The 4,408-nt window shown below is 53.5% G+C and overlaps 1 pseudogene; it reads left to right on the top strand.

Moving 5' to 3' along the window:
* Window positions 1–561: 561 nt before the first annotated feature.
* On the top strand, window positions 562–3,089 carry LOC136322438 (homeodomain-interacting protein kinase 2-like; annotated as a pseudogene).
* The last annotated feature ends 1,319 nt before the right edge of the window (window positions 3,090–4,408 follow it).

Genomic DNA, 4,408 nt, shown 5'->3' with positions numbered 1-4,408 from the left:
TGTTCTGAAAATATCAAACCACTGTACTTTTGTTTCCTTCTTAAATCACACCCCTGGCAGGCTCCCCTGCCCCATACTCCAAACCGTTACAGAAAGTAGAGGAGCAGGGATGCTTCTCAACTCACCCAATGAGGCCAATAGTATCCTGACACCGAATAGAGACATCGCAAGAAAATAAAACTACAGAACAATATACTCTATTCAAGTGGGGTTTATTATAGGAATGCAAGGTTGTTTAAACATCTGAGACTCAATCAATGTAATAAACCATATAAATAAACAAAGGGCAGAACCCGATGATCATTTCAACAGATGCAGGAACTGCATCTGAGTATCACATCAAAAACTCTGAACAAACTAGGACTAGACGGGACCCTCCTCAAGCTGGAGGAAGGGCATCCACCCATGCCCACCTGTCCCCTGCTGCTGGGGGCGAGCCATGGCCACACAGAAAGGGGACAGAGAGGCTCAAATGGCAGATTCCAACTGAGACTGTGGGCAGTGAGCTCATGGGTGGCGGTCCCTTCTCTGTTGCCATGAATCTAGGACACCCTGGCCACGATGGCCCCCACGTATGAAACTGCAGCCTCCCACGTTTTCTGCCCGCATACCCTCCAATCACGTGCCTTTCGTAGTGGGGCCACAGATCAGAGCCCAGTCCCAGCAGGATGTGACTGGTGTGGTGCCCACAGCAGTGCACGCCAAAGCAAAAGCACGCTGCCTTTTCAGCCGGCCACCACATTCGTCAGCACTTCTGCACCCTGCCCATGCCTGCCTTACCAGCCGGCTGTCATCTTCCCAGGAGCACCAGGCACATTGTGGTCATGTCGGCAAGCAGCACTTCTGTCTGGGCAAGTCCTCGGTGGGCCATGTAACCTGTTGCATCAAAGCACCGTGAGCCTTCCTGATACTTACCCCAAACATGGTTCAAGTGTAAGCGTGAGGAGATTGGGAACACGAGCAGCATGATATCATCAAAGAGCATGCACCCAAGATTGAGAACAATGCAAGTGGGGCCACCACATCAACTGCCACCTCCAACAACCGTGGCTCCAACAGTGAAGAGCATTGTCAGCTTGTCCACGATGGCCAGCTGTGCTCCATGACCAACGCTTACAAAGTTTTAAGAATTCTTGGTCTGAAGAATGTTTGTGTAAGTGGTCAAGTGTTGGAAAAGTGGCCATCAAGATCCTGAAGAACTGCCTGACCAGGCGGTGGCACAGTGGATAGAGCATTTGACTGGGACGCAGAGGACCCAGGTTTGAAACCCCAGGGTCACCAGCTTGAGCGCAGGCTCATCCGGTTTGAGCAAGACTCACCAGCTTGAGCCCAAGGTCACTGCAAAAGGTCACTCAGTCTGCTATAGCCCCCGGTCAAGGCACATGAGAAAGCAATCAATGAACAACTTAGGTGCTGCAACAGAGTTGATGCTTCTTGTCTCTCTCCCTTCCTGTATGCCTGTCCCTCTCTCTGTCTCTGTCACAAAACAAACAGACAAACAAACAAAAAAACAATCTTGAAGAACCACCTAAGAACCTCCTGTCCTATGGCCAACAAGGTCAGATTGAAGTGAGTATCCTGTCCTGCTTGAGCACAGAGTGCTGATGACTACAGGACCACAAGGGCCTCCAGGACAAGGATCACATGTGCTTGGTCTTTGCAGTGCTGGAGCAGAGTCTCTATGACTTTCTGAAGCAGAGCAAGGCCGGGCCCTTGCCCCTCAGGTACAGCTGCTGCACCCCTGATGAAACCAGAAAGCATTGTGCTGGTGAGTTCATCTACCACCCAGAGTGAAGGTCAGCCACCGCGGTTCATCCAGGCACATGTCCAGGGCTGCATATTCCACCTACTTGCAGTTCAGATATTCCAGGGCCCCTGTGATCACCCTTGGTTTACTGTGTTGGGGAAGCAATGGATAAGGGGTCCCTGGGCTGTGTCCCTGCAGAGCTGTCCCTGGGCTGGCTGCTTTAGCCAGAAGCTTCAGGGTACATCGGATTCGTTATATTTCACAAACAGCAGAATATTAAGCGCGGGAACAAAGTCAGCTAGGTTTTTCAACGGGGACACAGACTCACCAGATCCTCTGCGGAGGCTGAAGACACCAGATGACCATGAAGTGGAGATGAGAATTAAGTCAAAAGAAGCAAGGAAATACATTTTCCATTATTTTTAGATGATATAGCCCGGGTGAATATGACAACGGACTTGGAAGTGACATGTGGAGCTCATGGACCTGTTAAGGAACACGCTGACTGTAGGCATAGGTAAAAGGTCACTCCTATGAAACCCTGAGCCACCCTTTGTCACATGACACACTCAGTTTTCCCCTTAGGACACACATCAAATCCTGCTTCCAGAACGTGAAGACTTGCAAGCGTAGGTGAACATGAATGTGTACGATGCTATGAACCAGGATAAAACCCCTTCCATCACTCACGTGGCCCCCAGCACGGCCAGCAACCTGACCGTGACCTTCAACAACCAGTTGACCTCTGCGCAGCCAGCCTCAGCAGCACCCAGGGCTGTAGTGTGGAGGGTGCCCCTGCAGAGGAGCAGCCCTGACTTGTGCCTGGCCTGCCAGCTCTCATGCCCGGCTTCCAGGAATGGTGGGCCTCTCTAAACTTGTTGGCCATGTCGCCCGAGTGGGAAATACAGTTCCCAAAGCCACTCGAGCTGAAAGAGCTCAGCCTCTTCAGGTCCATCCAGGCTGGGTTGCCCAGCAGGCCTGGCCAACAGGGACCAAGCAGACCTGCTTGGAGTGGAACCCAGGCTACAGTGTGTGCCCCTGTGGCTCCTGAGACCACGGCAGTCACCCAGCAGGTGGTGGGCTGGAGCAGCTATCACTAACCCGTCTCACAGCCAGAGGCTACCGACAAGTCATCTGACCCTCTCAGCCCTTGAAGGTGGGCATGGCCCACGTGGAGCAGCAGCAGCCAACCAGCAGCAGGAAGAGTGAGCAGCACTGTCCTTGGGAGAAATGGCCCCACCGGCGGTGGCCTGCTCTCAGGCCATCAGCACCCCTGTGCAGTTCCATCGCCAGGAGAGAACAGGTGCCACACCATGCCCTGGGGCACAGCAGCTGCAGATGACTGTCACTCCTGACACTCCTGCCCCCACGTCAGTAGTGTTACCATCACTAGCGACACGAAGAGGTACAGAGAAGCTCATGCCCACCAGTACTGTCTCCAAGCAGCGGTAAATGTCACCAGCCACGTCAGCCCACGACCATTGCTCCTCCAGCTCCTGCAGCAACCCCAGACCCAACTCCGTGCAGCACTGCACAGGGCCAACAGCCTTGATACCCAGTGGAGTCTGGACAATCACTGCACTGGGAGCCCTGAGCCACCGTGTGCCAGCCGTGAGCACCCAGGCCAGTGGGATGACAACTTGGTCCCAGTTGACACCAGTCACCCTTCCTCCTGCAGTCCAAGCCCACCAGCAAGGTGACCTCCACCAGGGGTCACTCTTCAGGGAGCTCATCTGGAGCCATAGCCTCTCAACTTCAGCCAGGCGCAGCAGTTCCCACGTGAGCGTGGGGGCCACTAAGGGCAGCACCACTCCCACGATGGCCACAGCACTGTGCCCTGCCCCTGCCGCCGCTGCTGCCCACCTTCCACCCAGCTCCACCTCTGTGTCTACATAGCGCCCTGTCCTGGGCTCTGCGGCACATGGCCCAGGTGGCCTTACAAGGCTCAGCATGACACACCCTGCAGGACCCGTGATCATAGCCTCCGGGGTCCTGTCCTTGCCCACGGTCCACCTGAGCCAATATCCAGCCCAGTTTGCCCAACAGACCGACCTCAGCGCCTCTCCAGCCCCCGCCTTCTGCACTGCGTACCCACTGAGCCCGCCAAGGTCAGCTACCGCCCTCACACAGACACACTGGGTGGAGCGGGCGCTGAAGGCACCGCAGACACCATGCAGATGGGGTGGGACAGGGAGGGGCTCAGGGACAGGGACAGGACACGAATAAAGAACTAGGGAGTGGGAGGGCTTAGAGCAGAGAGAACATTTCCAAAAGGAAGGGATTGAGGGTGGAATCTATGCCTTTTATTTTGAAAGAGAAAAAGGAAAAAGAAACACCAGTAACAAAAAACACAGCTCACAAACCCATTCGCCCCAAACTGGAAAGGAGGAGAGAGCAAGAGAAGATTCCAGAAGTGGGTGGGGGAAGATTAAGAATTTTATGAACTTTTCAAAGGTTATTTTCATATGACAGCACATGACATTTAAGAATTTACACCCTGGCCTGATAGCTCAGTTGGTTAGCGCATCGGCCCAAAGAGCAGACGTTGCCAGTTCGATCCCCAGTCAGGGCACATACAGAAATGAATTGATATTCCTGTGTGTCAGTCTTTCTCTCTCCCCTCTTCTTCTCTGGTTTAAATAAATAAATAAATAAATAAAT

This window comes from Saccopteryx bilineata, chromosome 2, assembly GCF_036850765.1.
Source record: "Saccopteryx bilineata isolate mSacBil1 chromosome 2, mSacBil1_pri_phased_curated, whole genome shotgun sequence".
NCBI classification, from domain to species: Eukaryota; Metazoa; Chordata; class Mammalia; order Chiroptera; family Emballonuridae; genus Saccopteryx; species Saccopteryx bilineata.
The sequence above is the reverse complement of the archived record's forward strand: the minus strand, read 5'-3'. Positions and strand labels throughout refer to the sequence as shown.